The sequence below is a fragment of the Pinus tabuliformis genome, chromosome 3_1 (genome assembly GCF_031772625.1).
Source record: "Pinus tabuliformis cultivar Carrire ecotype Pingquan chromosome 3_1, CPIR1, whole genome shotgun sequence".
In the NCBI taxonomy this organism is placed as follows: Eukaryota; Viridiplantae; Streptophyta; class Pinopsida; order Pinales; family Pinaceae; genus Pinus; species Pinus tabuliformis.
In genome coordinates this window covers 111,124,859-111,142,368 of record NC_142301.1, presented here as the reverse complement: position 1 = coordinate 111,142,368, position 17,510 = coordinate 111,124,859, and the positions used below count along the sequence as shown (strand labels likewise).

Sequence of the window (17,510 nt, the reverse complement as noted above, 5' to 3'; positions counted from 1 at the left end):
TGAAATATTTGTGCATATACTACACTGAAGAAATATTTAAGTGCATGTACTGCACTAAAGAAATACGAAGCAAGATATCACATAAATATCTATAAATATGTAACAATAAGTACACTTAAATTTAATTAGATACATTTAAATGAATATATACATTAAATTTAATTTTGATTGATAATTTTTTATTTAATTTGTTTATTTAATTAATTATTCAATTAACTACTAATTGGGAGATATCACGACCCGACCATAAAATCATTAAAATAAAGTAACCACCCAGGTAAGTTTTGCTCATACATAAATCAGAATTACAATATACCAGCGGCCATCTTCTTCTATTTATAAGTAAATAGAGTATTTGGCTCTAAAGTAATTATATATCAACACATAGTCAGTCTTAGATAGACTGATAATCTTCGACTGCATTTATTCTTTCCCATACCTGCCTTATTTATATAAAACTCAGATTTGGCTCTCAACAAACTATATATCAACACATAGTCAGTCTAAGATAAACCGATAATCTTCGACTGCATTTATTTTTTCCCATACCTGCCATGCAATGACAATGTAATTAATCCAAGTAAAAGGAAAAGAAATTCATTACATATTTAATGCAAAAATGCCATGCAATGACAATGTAATTAACCCAAGGAAAAGAAATTCATGACATATTTAATGCAAAAATCATTAACGATGACGTATTTGTGCATATAGTGCAGTAGTGCATCAAAAGCGGAGCATAAATTTTAGAGAGGAAAACAAAAGGCAGTTAGTATAAAAGTTGGTCTACTTAAGTTGCCATTACCTGGTGTTATAAGTTGCTCTACTTGCCGCTGTCGCGAGTGTTGTTGCCGATGTTGCCGACGTTGCTGATGTTGCCGACTTTGCCGTTGTTGCCGATGTTGCCGACGGTGCCGATGTTGCCACTCATGTCGCCGATGACGGGATTGCCGACGATCTTGGTGTTGGGGCCAGTGACATTATTGTCGCCGCTGTTGCGCCTGCGGTCGATCGTGTTGTCATCGCCGCAGACGTTCTGCCCTGCTTGTTGCAAATTGCTCTTGTTGTTGCCGCCGCCGACGTTCTTGCTCATGTTGTTGCCTTAGGGTTATTGAAACTGGAACGCCTTCGAAGGCAACAAGATTACCACTTCTGCAGAAAAACGGCTTCAGTTACTGTGAATCAATGCTTAACGTGGACACAGAATATGAGCAAATCAATGATATCTCACAGATTAGAAATATACAACCATACCTACAACTGGAGTAGGGCAAATTCCGTAAGCAAGAGGTGAGAAATACAATGGCATAGCTTGCCTTATATAGAAGCAGGCGAACTCCAAACTCGGATTTGAAAACCATCGACACTCCCAACCAGGGTCAAGTTTTGAAGTTTTCATGTATTAAATTTACATGAATGACATGATCAATCATGCAAAGACCAGCGTCCTCCTCCTCCAAACTATCGTCCTCGCATTAAAAATAATGTACATAGACTTTTAAAGAGACAACTAATCGCTGTACACCTACGCATTGTGGCCACAACTCCTCTGAGATACCCACTTATATTTATTGTGGCCTTGTCAAGCTATTGTCCTCGTATTAAAAATAATGTACATAGACTTTTAAAGAGACAACTAGTCACTGTACTATTTCAGAGTGGTTATTCTTCTTAATTCTGATTTGAAAACCATCTACACTGCCACTGCCAATGCCAACCAGGTTCAAGCTTTGAAGTTTTCATGTATTATATTTACATGAATGACATGAATAATCATGCACAGACCAACGTCACAAGGATGACATATTGTGGACAACCTATTGGGCAGACGAGTTATTATTTTTGAGAGAAAAAAAAAGTTGCACAATTTACTGATGTGACAAAGATTTATTCGCGCAATTGGGCAGAAGGGTTATTCTTTCTCTGCCCAAAAAAAAAATTATTTGCCATCTTTACAGATGTAACGACTCATATTTATTCGCCCAATTGGACAGGCGCGTTATTCTTTTTTAGCGAAGAAAAAACCTTTGCCATAACTACTAGGGTTTCTTGGCGCAATGGGGCTTCAGGCAATGGGGCCAGGAGTTAAAACATAAAAATATATTTTTTATTGCAGTTGTCTATAACGCGACTTTTTGAAAGTTTTTCCGGCTGGTTTTTCGCGTCGAAATTCGGTAGGAATTTATTGGAATCGCAAGTTGATTTAAGCTCAATTTCTTCCGCCGGATTCCGTCACCGGAATCTCCAAAAAGTCGCATTATAGACAACTTCTTTTTTATTTATCATACTAGAAGCAAAATATACAAGTATTTTTAGCTTTTAAAAATAATGTATATAGTCTTTTAAAGAGATAATTAATCACTGTACTATTTCAGAGGAGTTCTTTTAAAGAGATAACTAATCACTGTACTATTTCAGAGGAGTTATTTTTTTGAGACACCCCTCATTGTGGCCATAACTCCTCTTAGACACCCACTTATTGTGGCCTTGCCAACCATTGTCCTTGCATTAAAAATAATGTATATAGACTTTTAAAGAGACAACTAGTCACTCTACTATTTCACAGGAGTTATTCTTCTTAGACACCCACCCATTGTGGCCATAACTCCTCTTAGCCACCCACTTATTGTGGCCTTGCCAAGCTATCGTCCTCTCATGAAAAATAATGTACATAGACTTTTAAAGAGACAACTAGTCACTGTACTATTTCAGAGGTGTTATTCTTCTTAGACACCCACACATTGTGGCCACAACTCCTCTGAGACACCCACTTATTGTGGCCTTGCCAAGATATTGTTGTTGCATTAAAAATAATGTACATAGACTTTTAAAGAGACAACTAGTCACTCTACTATTTCAGAGGGGTTATTCTTCTTAAACATCCACTTGTTGTGGCCATAACTCCTCTTAAACACCCACTTATTGTGGCCTTCCAAGCTATTGTCCTCGCAAAATACCATTTTTTAGAATTTATTTATGAGTGTGCTAAACTCAAAAATCTTTCTAAGGAGGCTATGATGTCCTCCTCAATAAGCCATGATGTCTCATGATTGTGTCCCAATTCTCATGATTGTGTCCCAATTATTTTTATTCTAAGTACATCTCTATTTTTATTTTCAAGATCCCAATACTTTCTAAAAATACTTAAAAACAATGAAAATCCCTTGTCACAATATTTAAAACTCCAATAACAATTCAAGTAAAACACCTATTGTCTCATTACTCCTAAAAGCAATAGCTCCTTTGAAATTGTCTTTCCTTTCGAAGTTTTCTTCTCAAAGCCTTTTAGAAAGCCTTTTAGAGTTATTTCTTTTGTTATTTCTTATGATGATGAGGACATTGTAGATGAAGCTATGTTGAGAATGATGAATATATATATATATATATATATATATATATATATATTTGGCTAATACCCTATTAAAAACATGCTATGAGAAATATAACTACTACGCTTATATGCATGCATGTTAGCGATTTATTTGGCATATGCATATTTGGATCTATATTTTGAACATATACAAATTATCCTGCATGAATTCCTACAAATGGAATAAATATACCATGTTGATGTTGCCTGATGCTCAACTCATGTTGCTCCACCCGATCACCCATCATGATCCATTTGTATATCTATTCCTTGCTATCCCCAATGTATAATGGCAGGTCGGTAGAGCTGCAAGACTTATCTATGTACTCTTGTAGAGGGCTGCTCTACAACTCCCAAATGTACTCGTCTTCCTGCCTTGTGAGGGACTTGAGTCATTCCTCAACACTAGACAACTCGGTAATTGACTCAACACATACCCCTATGAGGTCCTCAAATTTTCTATTCTCATGTAAGACAGTGTCTCAGGCTACCCCAACTCTCTACTTCAACATCGTAAGATCTGTCTTGAAATGCATGATCCTTTCCCAAAAGTCCTCTACTAAAAATTCTTGTGCCCTGCAAAATGTCTTTATATTTGATTGTACCGGATGCTCCATGCCCACAAATTTCACACTTTCGTCATGCTTCCAGAGAAACCAAGAGAAGTTATTGTCAAAAATGATTTTTTAATACCTTTCCATAACCTGGATTGCACCGAGGTCAGTCATGTGGGTTTCTAGAAGGAAATTCATAAATTTGCCCAAATCTGCAATAATTTCCAACTACCAAATTCTGCCTCTATTTCCATGCAGATGAAGGCGAATGAAGAACATCTGGCACATGGGTTTTGGTCCCAGTAGAGCCAATTTACTAACCCTAAAATAGTTTTCTAAAATTCCTTACCGTTTGGGAGATAGCTGGAGTTCTCTGAGTCCAATTTATATAAAATATCCAGATTTGCACTTAACTGTCAAATTCGGATTTGCCTATTTTTATGCCACAGTTACAGTTTGATAAGTTCTTGTCCTCCATCCCTCCATTGATCAACATCAACATCAACCATTAACTATTTCAAGGCAATCTAGATAACCTAAACATGGCATGAATTTGTTTGTAATTAATCTACATCATGTATAAAAGCAAAGTAGCAAGCATACGAAAGGAGGCATCTCTCAAACATGGAAGTAATTGCTATGTATTTCATGACTTGTTTTTAATTCAAGATATTGACAATGCTCTTGCTCTAAATTTTGATTGAATGCGTTGATGGAGTGTTGATGTTAATGCATTGATTGTGTTCGAAATCTTCTCGTCACTGTAAGTTCGTCGGCCCCCAGGTGCGGCTGGGCCCACCCATCTCGGTTTGCTTTGTATTTTGCATGTACTATGTAACTATTAGATCAGTTACAGTTAGTTTCCCTTTTCACTACAAGTTAGTTCTGATTGAATTGCTTTGTTTGACTGTTTAAGAGCATGCGAATGCTTTGAATATTTGAGAAACTCCTTTTATTTCCACAGTTTGCAATCAAATTCCTATGTGATATTTTGTTCTTTCCGAACAGAGCTGTGCTCAAAACCTCACCATATCTTGATTTACAGTTATCATAAACGCGTTATAGAGTTGTTTGATGAGCGAAACGAATTCGTTTACATATGTTTAGTGCCAAAATAACTTTGGATCTGTCCAACAATCAAGAATGAATGAGATTCAAATTGATTAAAATAGGGTTATTTTATTCACTAAATTGGCCTCTATTTCCTCTAAAGACTTGGATTGAATTGATTCTCTGATTGAATCATTATCATTTTGTAGGAAATACAATATAGGGAACCGCTTCATTATTTTTTGAACGCTATAATTGATTTGGTTTTAAACGAATTAGGTTGATAATCACAACATATATACATTACTTGCATAGATGTTGAATGGTTTACCATCGCTATTGTCTTGCTTCATTCAAACAAATAGACTCTTGGAATAATCCATTGTGGATTGAAAGCACAACACCACAGGACGTTTGTGTAATCAGCTGTCAAATACAAACTCTTTAGTTCGATACATGCCTTCCCCTATTCGTGTAATGACTGATTTCACTAGTTTGATTTGGACAAATGCTCTCCCCTGTTCTGTGCGATAATCGATCCCATTTGGATGATTGATATCCCTTGTTTCATAGGGTTTTGATTACCTGCTTCATAAAACCATAGATTTGATTTCACAGTAGCACATTGGTTTTGAATAAGGATGTTTACAAGCAAAAAGTGGTGTGATTACAAAAGTGATTCAAGTACAGTTTCTTAGAATTTGTTTGATTGAATTGCTAGGTGCTGAATGGGCTGAGTGTCTGAGTTTCTTTCATCAATTAAGACGTGTAGGTTAGTTGATTGCGAGTATAACAATAAATTAGTGAGTGATAGAGTAGAATAAAGTGATTGCTCCAGATCAGTACTCAACTTTCGAATCTTTGTTAATAGGGTAACAAACCATTAGGTACAAATCGATTGTTTGATTGAGTTGCTATGAGTATAGATTACTTGTTTGCTTAAAAATTGAATTGTTATAGATTTCTTATATGCTTTAGGAGTGAATTGTTATTTTTGTAGATTTCTTAAGGGTGAAATGGTTATTAGTACAGATTTGTTTGCTTGTTTAAGGATTGAATTGCCATCATTATGGATTGCTTACTCAGTGATCATTAAATTGTTATTACAAATAGAAGATCTGGTACCAGCATTTGAGGGTTTTATTGAGTAAGTTTTGTGTGAGTGGAAGTCCATTTTTATCACTTGAGATTTATAGTTCAGTAGTTTGTTGAGTTCAGATTTGAAGGCAGAGTTTGTATAGATTTCTAAAATCTCTAGGTTAAATTTGACTGTTGAGTCTGCTTGTGCTAAGTAGATGTTTGATTTATTTTAAGTTTGCAAGCATTAGTATATATTACCCAGATGATCATCATAAGGAAACGCTAAAAATATGACCTAGAACTGAATGAAGGAAGCGCAATACCACTCGTGTTTACAAGCTCGGATTGACAATTAATATTAAGAGATTTAATTCTCCAATTTAATCTCTCAACATTTTGGTGCCATTGCCGTGAAGTTGTCATTTCTTCTTCAGATAACCATTATTATTTAAGTTTCAAGATCTTGCAGGATTGTCAGAGGGTGAAGAGAGTACGGTAAGACGTAAGTGAAGAGCCACATATCCACTTTTGTTGGGGTTTCTCCAAAGTTTGACCGATCACTGCTTGTTCTTGAGTTTCTATTTCCTTTACCTTTATGCATAGAAGAAGAAGTAGTTTGATTTCATTTCTGCATTTCATGTAGTTTGCGAAAGTTTGTAAATATCATAGACTTAGTAAAACACATCTACAGGAACCGTAGCTAAGCCTCATAAGAAACATAGGCCTTAGAATAGTCTGAAACATTCTGTGTGATATTTAGATTCAGAAATGTTTTGCTTTTAATAGATTAAATAGTATTCTGATTTGCTCTCAAGTGTGGTGAGTTTCCTTTCAGTCAATATAGATTTTAAATTCATCTTCATATTCCAATCTTTAACGTTATATCATTTTGGGGTGTTGTAAAAACCCCCGTTACTAATATGTGTGTGGAGACAGGGATTATCAATCAACCAGATGGACTTGAAGATGATAAATATGAAGGACCTCTCACAAGCCCTAGCAATGGCTGGGATCTTGACCTCTCCCTCTCAGGAAGAGAACTTCTTGACAATAGTCAAGAAATTGTCCACTTGTCCACCACCACAAGAGGATTTGGAAGTCTCTTTTGATTTGCCTGACCAGTCATCTAAGGAGATGAATGAAGCATGCACTATAATCAATGGTGAACATCCACTGGAATCTAAGATTGAGGAGTTCTTGACATGTCTATTAGTAGATCAAGAATATAATCAAGAGAGTACTCACCCTACAGAGAACAATCAACATGACATGGAAGAAGAGGATGAGCAGCATGGGCCAAATCAATAAATGGACCAAGAATACCATGATTACATCGAACATTGGTTCTGAACAAAAACTCAAATGAGGCAGTATTTTCCTCTTCTAAAACTCTTGTTTTCATATCAAGTACATTTTTTGGATTTTCTTGCTCATGTACACTTCCAAGTTTATATGTTAAATCTGAGCATGAATATCTATTTGTACCTTCTCCACACATGGCTTCATTGCAAAGTAATCCTTCACTTGAAGGATTTTATCTCCCTTTCTTCAGCAGAATAGGAAATTTTGTGTTGTAAATAAATAAATGAAAATAGTAAAGAGAAAATAAGTCCTTTCGTGAAAACCAGCTTGTCTGGCGCAACTGGGGAGGGACTTTGCTTGAAAACCAGGTAATTGGCTGGCAATGTTCCCAATAATGTTGTAAATTTGTGTGAGTTATTCAAATCATGTATATTTCAAATGATTATGTCTTATACTCGTGTTGGTTGATGTTGGATCCCTTAAGGCCCACCTTCCAACAAGCTTTGTGCCATTGACATCAGCAAATTATCTGGGACAAAGGCTAGGGTTAGATCAGGTACTTAGGAGCCTGCATGCCTTAATTGCAGGTATCCTTATCATCTACCAAGGGAATACATCAATGTTTCTTAGTGGATGAATTCTGTTATCCATTCGACTTTGACAAATCTATTCATGGCTAGTAGAATGTACCTAGCATCTTGATTCCCATTGACATCATAGGTGGGATATCTTGTATTGGTTAATGACTTCCTCAATGGTCGGTAATCCAATGATTCTTGCTTTTGTTCGACATCGGCACCATTTATTCACATAAGCAGGATTGCACAAGGTGTGTAGTGGTTGAAGACTATACGGTTTTGTGATCTCAGTACAAATTTGCAGTAGTGTGGACATTTGTAGCAGCATTTTATTTTCCTGTAGTAATCATCTTGTTTCAATAAAGGTTGCCATATAAAAGCTTGATCATCATTTGCAACAATCATCTTCCTTCTTTGTTTGAGGACGTACAACTCCTCAGACATGGGGGGTGAAGGGGACCTTCATTTTTTAGCCTCCTTTACTATCTCTAGTTCGACCTTCTTCAGCATATCCATATACACATCAACAACAGTCATTCCAACTCCAACCTTCAGCCATGTTTCAGTTCATCTTCCACTTTATATTGTAGCACTAGACACATCAATGATAAAGGTGAAACTTGAGGTAAATTTGGCTTATGATTATCTAATTCATTAGAAGGTTAAAGAAACTTAATGATTCACCACTTCTCATTCCATGCATTTCATCTTTCATAAACCATCATCCTTTTATTATCCTTCCATTCACTCTGCATATACTCTGATTACAAGACCATGTTAAAATAAAAAACCTTATGGTGCATTGATAAAGAAGCCTCTATGATGTCTTCTCTTTCCATGATGAAAAACATTAGGATGAATTCATTACTTCTATAAAATGATAAAGGAAACCACCTATAGACATTGGTCTTACGAAGACAGAGTATCAATCACCAATTCACCATCCTCATCACTGATCTCTCCTTCACTCGTCATTTCTTGTCCTCAATTTGTATTGCTCAGTGAATTAGTGTGACCTATTAAGTATCAAGAGTGTTGCACCACCAGACCACCACCTCCAAGAATTTAAGTAAGTGCTACTCCACAAGAACCAACACCTTCAAATATCCAAGTAATGTTGCCCCACAAGAACCTATATATGAGCAAAGTATTTGTTTGCATGAGGACATGAAAAATCTCAGGCATGGGGGGATGATGGTCCTCGAAAATTCCCATGTTTTCATCATGCAATAACACCATTCATACCCTAAAACCCTAGGTCTTTAACACGTTCCATACCCTAATTCCATCATTTATCCTAAATCACATCCTATGCCTCGTGGTTAATTATCATTGGTTTTATTAGAATTTATATAATTAAATATGATTATGCCATGATTTACTAATGACAGTTTCACTAAACCTCATTTTCACAGGGCTCCATCACCAAGTTTCTTTACGAGCCAATAGAGTACGGAAATGGTCAATTTTGGGCCTTTCACACTTCTGGCATGCTTATGGAGAAACCTAGAGAGGTTATTGTCAAAAATTATTTTGTAATACCTTTCCATCACGTGGATTGCACCCAGGTCACTCATGTGGGTCTCTAGAAGGAAATTCATAAATTTACCCAAATCTGCAATAATTTGAAACTGCCAACTTCTGCCTCCATTTCCTTGCAGATGAAGGCAATTGAAGAAACTTTGGAACATGGGTTTTGGTCCTAGTATAGCCAATTTACTAACCCTAAAGCATTTTATAAAATTGCTTATGGTTTGGGAGATATGAAGAGTTCTCTGAGGCCAATTTATATAAAATTTCCCGATTTGTACTTAACAGTCAAATTCGAATTTGTCTATTTCTATGCCACAGTTACGGTTTGATAACTTATTGTCCTCCATCCCTACATTGATCAACATCAACATCAACCATTAGCTATTTCAAGGCCATCTAGAGAATTCAAACACGACATGAATTTGTTTGTACTTAATTTACAACATGTATAAAAGCACAGCAGCAAGCAAAGGAAAGGAGGCAACTGTCAAACATGGAAGTAATTGATGTGTATTTCATGACTTGTTTTTAATTGAAGATATTGACAATTCTCTTGCTTTGAATTTCGATTGAATGCATTGATGGAGTGATGATTTTAATACATTGATTGTTGTCAAAATCTTCTTGTTACTGTAAGTTCGTTAACCCCAGGTGCGGCTGGGCCCACCCATATGGTTTTGCTTTGTACTTTTCATGTACAGTGTCACTGTTTGATCAGCTACAATTAGTTTCCCTTTTCATTACAAGTTAGCTTTGATTAAATTTCATTGTTTGACAATTTAAGAGAATGCATATGTGTTGAATATTTGAGAAACTCATTTTATTTCCACATTTTGCAATCAAATTCCTGTGTGATATTTGTATGCTTTCCGAACAGAGCTATTCTCAAAACCTTGCCATCATCTTGATTTACAGTTATCATAAATGTGTTATAGATTTTTTTATTTTTTTTTCTCGAAGAAGAGAATTCATAAGTTCCATTAATTTCAGAAAATTACATGTTGTAGATGCTGAACGCATATGTTGTAGTGTGGGTAAACCACTTACAAAACAATACTTCAGGAGAAGTATGCAGAAGAGCCCTCAAACAGGGCAGCAAGTAAATGGGTATGTAAACCCCAACAGGAGGATACCCCTACCCATTCAAAACAAAAATAACAGAAAATAAAACTATAGCTCTTGAGGAATGAGTAGAAAATTCGATAATGGCCGCCAAGTCAAAGGGGAGAGGCACGAAATGGTAGAGAGCAGCCAAAGGTAGCCACACCTCCCCCACCCCCTCAAAACTCTCCACCTGAAGCCGAGGAAACCAGAGGAAGAACCCACCATATATCCAAAGAAACCCGAAGAAAAAACCGACCAGAAACAACCATGGAGCAGCGGCACGAATCGATGCTGAGACAAACTCCACACCACAGATCCCTCAACGCTCCCCATAACTGCAGAGGTATGCCAGCAAAAAGCCAAAAAAAGGACCCAGAGCCACAAGGGAGTCCATCAGATCCCAGCCGGAGCAGAGACAGCTCGGTCCGGGGGTAGAGGCGGCTAGGGCAGCCACCTCGCCCCCACGAAGAGAGTCAAGAGGCCCAACAATACCCCGCCCTCACTCCGCAGCTCAGCACGAAAAATCCAAAAGCCAATATACCTTTGGTGAGTCCGCCAAAATAGAGAGTCGGAAGTTGAGCAGAAGACCGCCGAAAAACTAGAAAGATGTGGACACACTCCGCCGCCGCCCAACTCAATGCACAATGCAAGTCTCCGGACCTCTGCTGAAACTCAGAGACTAAGCAGTGCAGGCCACCAACCTGGGCTCGTCAGACGAAAACGATGATTGGATCAGAGTCGCGCTGAGGAAAACGGCACAGGGGAGGAGACCCACAGGAGATAGTGGAGCGAAGGCCGAGGTCGAATCCTCGCCTCAGGCTACCGGAGTCGAAAATCTCCAAACCCCTCCAGCCGCAGCGAAACCCGCACAGTTGAATCACAGAAGGTTGGTTGCACGTCAATGAGGCGAAACACCAAGCGATGGCGGCAAGAAGGGTGGCCAGAGACAACAGCAAGCCCTGCCGCCGCAGGCGCAATGGCAGCAACCAGAGCCGAGTAGAAACCCTAGGTCAGGAAAAACCTCCTTGTGAAAATCTAACCTAAAACCTAAAAGCTCTTCGACACCAATTTTGGGCTCCATTCCATTTACATCATAAATGTGTTATAGAGTTGTTTGATGAGCGAAACAAATTCATTTACCTATTGTTACTGCCAAAATAACTTTGGATCTCTTTAGCAATCAAGAATGAATGAGATTCAAATTTATTAGAACAGGAATAGTTTATTAACCAAATCGGCCTCTGTTTCCTCTAAAGACTTGGATTGAATTGATTCTCTGATTGAATCATTATCATTTTGTAGGAAATACAATATAGGGAACTACTTCATTATTGTTTGAACACCGTAATTGATTTGGCCTTAAACAAATTGGGTTGATAATCACAACATATATACCTTACTTACATGGATGTTGAATGGTTTACCATTACTGTTGTCTTGATTCATTCAAACAAATAGACTCTTGGATTAATGCATTGTGGATTGAAAGTAGAACACCACAGCACATTTGTGTAATTAGTTGTCAAATACAAACTCTTTAGTTCGATACATGCCTTCCCCTATTCGTGTAATGACTGATTTCACTAGTTTGATTTGGACAAATGCTCTCCCTTGTTCTGTGCGATAATCGATACCATTTGGATGATTGATCTCCCTTTTTCATAGGGTTTTGATTACCTACTTCATAACTAAACCATTGATTGGATTTCACAGTACCACATTGGTTTTGAATAAGGATATTTACAAGCAAGAAGTAGTGTGATTACAAAAGTGATTCAAGTACAATTTCTTAGAAATTGTTTGATTGAATTGCTAGGTGCTCAATGGGCTGAGTGTTTGAGTTGATTTCATCAATTAAGACTTGTAGTTTACTTGATTCGAGGGTATGATGATGAGGACATTGTAGATGAAGCTATGTTGGGAATGATGGAATATAATATATATATTATATATATATATATATATATATATATATATATATATATATATATATATATATATATATATATATATATATATAGATATATATATTTGGCTAATCCCCTATTAAAAACATGCTATGAGAAATATAACTACTACGCTTATATGCATGCATGTTAGCGATTTATTTGGCATATGCATATTTGGATCTATATTTTGAACATATACAAATTATCCTTAATTATGGAAGAAGTGTTAATTGACTATTTCATTTAAAAGGAATAAATTGCAATGGACCTTAATCCCATTGTTGAATGGTGATAATTTTGTCAAAATATTGGAAAAACCATGAAGAAAGTCTACTTGGCTTATAGGGCTCCACTAACATGCAAATATTGCATGATTGAATCCTGTAATATCCCAACATCAAAATTTTAATGAGATATGGTACACTCTAGGTGTTCTAATGAAATTCTTGCACTAAAAACACCTAACACAATAAAGATCTAAGAATGCAACCTCTTCTTTATGTAAATAAATAGAAGCAAAATTACATGCCCGCATAAGACCTACTAAAGCCTGTGCCTTGGCATGTATGGCTGCCCATAAACAAAGCAATTAAATATATTGAAGCACAATCGTAGATCCTAGATGGATCCACTACACAAATTACTCCCACTGGTTTTCATACCTAGGATCAACTAGAACTAGCCTTCCCAAGTTCAAAACAAAAGCCAAATAGATAAATAACTCTCCTATCCCCTTTTATAGGCTTGATTGACTATTTAGAGACTTTATTTTATTGTTTTCGCTCGAAAAAAAAAACACAAATACCATGGGCCAATGCCATGGGCAACTACCACATTAAATAACATGGGAAGATTCCATCCACTTGGACCATATCCAAATATATATATATATATAAATATATATATATATATATATATATATATATATATAGATATATATATAAATATATATATATATATATATATACATATATCCACCCGCCCAAAGATTGTTTGCCCTCAGGTAATCCACTTCTATCCACAAAAGAAGCATTTGTATATTGATACAACCCAATGTGTTATTCCATGCCTCCATTCTAAATGATCATGAATGGATCCTTCGATACCTCAATCCAAAACAATCCTCCAGTCAATCTTTCCCCCAATGGATTCTCCTAGATCCCAATGCCACCTAAGTCCTAGGACATGTTGGTTATGACACCACCTCATCCCTCCATCATATCTTGTGCTTAAGGGCCCAAGTTGCAATATGCCCTCGGCTAAGAGTATCCCATCAATAGATTTCCAACTCATAGTCTCTCATAAATCCATCTCGTGGAAGTATATAATGCATGAATTCCTACAAATGGAATAAATATACCATGTTGATGTTGCCTGATGCTCAACTCATGTTGCTCCACCTAATGACCCATCATGATCCATTTGTATATCTATTCCTTGCTATCCCCAATGTATAATGGCAGGTTGGTAGAGCTGCAAGACTTATCTATGTACTCTTGTAGAGGACTGCTGTGCAACTCCCAAATGTACTCCTCTTCCTGCCTTGTGAGGGACTTGAGTCATTCCTCAACACTAGACAACTGGGTAATTGATTCAACACATACCCCTATGAGGTCCTCAAATTTTCTATTCTCGTGTAAGACAGTGTCCCAGGCTACCCCAACTCTCTACTTCAACATCGTAAGATATGTCTTGAAATGCATGATTCTTTCTTAAAAGTCCTCTACTAGAAATTCTCGTGCTGTGCAAAATGTCTTTATATTTGATTGCGCCGGATGCTCCATGACCACAATTTCACACTTTCGGCATGCTTCCAGAGAAACCAAGAGAGTTTTTTGTCAAAAATGATTTTCTAATACCTTTCCATAACTTGGATTGTACCCAGGTCAGTCATGTGGGTCTCTAGAAGGAAATTCATAAATTTGCCCAAATTTGCAATAATTTCCAACTACCAAATTCTGCCTCTATTTCCATGCAGAAGAAGGCGAATGAAGAACATCTAGCACATGGGTTTTGGTCCCAGTAGAGCCAATTTACTAACCCTAAAAGAGTTTTCTAAAATTCCTTACGGTTTGGGAGATAGGTGGAGTTCTCTGAGGCCAATTTATATAAAATATCCAGATTTGTACTTAACTGTCAAATTCAGATTTGCCTATTTTTATGCCACAGTTACGGTTTGATAAGTTCTTGTCCTCCATCCCTGCATTGATAAACATCAACATCAACCATTAGCTATTTCAAGGCCATCTAGATAACTTAAACATGGCATGAATTTGTTTGTAATTAATCTACATCATGTATAAAAGCAGAGTAGCAAGCATACAAAAGGAGGCATCTCTCAAACATGGAAGTAATTGCTATGTATTTCATGACTTGTTTTTAATTGAAGATATTGAAAATGCTCTTGCTCTAAATTTTGATTGAATGTGTTGATGGAGTGTTGATGTTAATTTATTGATTGTGTTCGAAATCTTTTCGTCACTGTAAGTTCGTCGGCCCCCAGGTGCGGTTGGGCCCACCCATCTGGGTTTGATTTATATTTTGCATGTACAGTGTCACTATTAGATCAGTTACAGTTAGTTTCCCTTTTCACTACAAGTTAGTTCTGATTGAATTTCTTTGTTTGACTGTTTAAGAGCATGCAGATGCATTGAATATTTGAGAAACTCCTTTTATTTCCACAGTTTGCAATCAAATTCCTATGTGATCTTTTGTTCTTTCCGAATAGAGTTGTGCTCAAAACCTCACCATCATCTTGATTTACAGTTATCATAAATGTGTTATAGAGTTGTTTGATGAGCGAAACGAATTCGTTTACATATGTTTAGTGCCAAAATAACTTTGGATCTGTCCAGCAATCAAGAATGAATGAGATTCAAATTGATTAAAATAGGACTATTTTATTCACCAAATTGGCCTCTATTTCCTCTAAAGACTTGGATTGAATTGATTCTCTCGTTGAATCATTATCATTTTGTAGGAAATACAATATAGGGAACCGCTTCATTATTTTCTGAACGCTGTAATTGATTTGGTTTTACACGAATTGGGTTGATAATCACAACATATATACATTACTTGCACAGATGTTGAATGGTTTACCATCGCTATTGTCTTGCTTCATTCAAACAAATAGACTCTTGGATTAATGCATTGTGGATTGAAAGTAGAACACCACAGGACGTTTGTGTAATTAGTTGTCAAATACAAACTCTTTAGTTCGATACATGCCTTCCCATGTTCGTGTAATGACTAATTTCACTAGTTTGATTTGGACAAATGCTCTCCCCTGTTCTGTGAAATAATCGATCCCATTTGGATGATTGATATCCCTTGTTTCATAGGTTTTTGATTACCTACTTCATAGATAAACCATAGATTTGATTTCACAGTAGTAAATTGGTTTTGAATAAGGATGTTTACAAGAAAAATGTGGTGTGATTACAAAAGTGATTCAAGTAGAGTTTCTTAGAAATTGTTTGATTGAATTGCTAGGTGTTGAATGGGCTGAGTGTTTGAGTTTCTTTCATCAATTAATACCTGTAGGTTACCTGATTGCGAGTATAACAATAAATTAGTGAGTGATATAGTAGAATAGAGTGATTGCTCCAGATCAATATTCAACTTTCGAATCTTTGTTAATAGGGTAACAAACCATTAGGTACAAATCGATTGTTTGATTGAGTTGCTATCGATATAGATTGCTTGTTTGCTTAAAAATTGAATTGTTATAGATTTCTTATTTGCTTTAGGAGTGAATTGTTATTTGTTTAGATTGCTTAAGGGTCAAAGGGTTATTAGTACAGATTTTTATGCTTGCTTAAGGATTGAATTTCCATCATTACGGATTGCTTACTGAGTGATCATTAAATTGTTATTACAAATAGAAGATCTGGTACCAGCATTTTAGGGTTTTATTGAGTAAGTTTTGTGTGAGTGGAAGTCCATTTTTATCACTTGAGATTCATAGTTCAGTAGTTTGTTGGGTTCAGATTTGAAGGCAGAGTTCGTAAAGATTTCTAAAATCTCTAGGTTAAATTTGACTGTTGAGTCTTCTTGTGCTAAGTAGATGTTTGATTTATTTTAAGTTTGCAAGCATTAGTATATATTACCCAGATGATCATCATAAGGAAACGCTAAAAATATGACCTAGAACTGAATGAATGAAGCAAAATACCACTCGTGTTTACAAGATCGGATTGACAATTAATATTAAGAGATTTAATTCTCCAATTTAATCTCTCACCATTTTGGTGCCATTGCCGGTGAAGTTGTCATTTCTTCTTCAGATAACCATTATTATCTGAGTTTCAAGATCTTGCAGGAAAGAGACTACTGTAAGACGTGAGTGAAGAGCCACGTATCCAATTTTGTTGGAGTTGCTCCAAAGTTTGACCGATCACTGCTTGTTCTTGAGTTTCTATTTCCTTTATCTTTATGCATAGAAGAAGAAGTAGTTTGATTTCATTTCTGCATTTCATGTAGTTTGAGAAAGTTTGTAAATCTCATAGACTTAGTAAGACACATCTACAGGAACCGTAGCTAAGCCTCATAAGAAACATAGGCCTTAGAATAGTCTGAAACATTCTGTGAGATATTTAGTTTCAGAAATGTTTTGCTTTTAATAGATTAAATAGTATTCTGATTCACTCTCAAGTGTGGTGAGTTTCCTTTCAGTCAATATAGATTTTAAATTCATATTCATATTCCAATCTTTAACGTTATATCATTTTGGGTGTTGTAAAAACTCCTGTTACTACTATGTGTGTGGAGACAGGGATTATCAATCAACCAGATGGACTTGAAGACGATAAATATGAAGGACCTCTCACAAGCCCTAGCAATTTCTGGATCTTGATCTCTCCCTCTCATGAAGAGAACTTCTTGACAATAGTCAAGAAATTGTCCATTTCTCCACCACCACAAGAGGATATGGAAGTCTCTTTTGATTTGCCTGACCAGACATCTAAGGAGATGAATGAAGCATGCA

The 17,510-nt window shown here is 36.3% G+C and overlaps 1 long non-coding RNA gene across 2 annotated transcripts; it reads right to left on the bottom strand.

The window, feature by feature from the left end:
• Nucleotides 1-345: 345 nt before the first annotated feature.
• LOC149186028 (uncharacterized) lies at nt 346-1,283 on the bottom strand. Of its 2 annotated transcripts, XR_016256099.1 has the most exons (3): nt 1,255-1,283; nt 806-1,152; nt 347-549 (listed from the first exon to the last, which is right to left on the bottom strand). It is a non-coding gene; the product is annotated as an uncharacterized LOC149186028 (long non-coding RNA). The 2 variants fall into 2 exon arrangements; XR_016256100.1 differs by lacking the exon at nt 1,255-1,283 and having other exon boundaries at nt 346-549; nt 806-1,247.
• Between the last annotated feature and the right edge of the window lie 16,227 nt (nt 1,284-17,510).